Raw genomic sequence first — 826 nt, 5'->3', positions numbered from 1 at the left:
GATATATATCTACATTCTCTTAAGCACATACGCTTACACTATTGTATATACACTTACACTGTAACGCATAGACGCACACACGCACACGCACACGCACACACACAGACTCACTCACTCACTCACTCACTCACTCACTCACTCACTCTTACTCACTTTTACTCACGCATGCACGCAGGCACACGTACCCATACGCAGCTGCAAAATGAGACACCCACACACTCACGCACCACCCATCTACACCCACCCATCCACACACACACACACACACACACACACACACACACACACACACACACACACACACACACACACACACACAGACACACACACATACACACACGCACGCACGCACACGCATACACACACACCTCACCCCCCCCCCCCAACACACGCAAGAGTGTAGCAAAATATCTGTCATTATCTCAACCGGGTTAGAGTGAGCGAGCGACCCATTTTCTCCGAGTTGCGATGGCAGCGCCCCCCCTCCCCCCCTCAACCCCCATCCCCCCTCCCGGCACCGCTAATAACGTGATCTCCGACCGCAGATTGTTTCACTCTCGTCTTCTCTCTTCTCTTCCTTTCCCCCCTCCCCCCTACCTCTACCTCTTTCCCCTTCGCTTTCCCCTTCGTTTTCCCTTCGTTTTCCCTTCGTTTTCCCTTCTCCCCTTTCCCATCTTCTTCCCTCTCCCTTACCCACCTCTTGCCCTTCCTCTACCCCCTCCTCCCTTTTCCTCCTCCTCCTCCTCCCCCTCCCCTTCCTCCTCCTCCTCCTCCTCCCCCTCCTTCTCCTTCCTCCTCCTCCTCCTCCTCCACCTATTCCTCCTCC

Source organism: Penaeus japonicus, unplaced genomic scaffold (assembly GCF_977035675.1).
Source record: "Penaeus japonicus unplaced genomic scaffold, GWHDUDI00000001_assembly GWHDUDI00000013, whole genome shotgun sequence".
NCBI classification, from domain to species: Eukaryota; Metazoa; Arthropoda; class Malacostraca; order Decapoda; family Penaeidae; genus Penaeus; species Penaeus japonicus.
The sequence above is the reverse complement of the archived record's forward strand: the minus strand, read 5'-3'. Positions refer to the sequence as shown.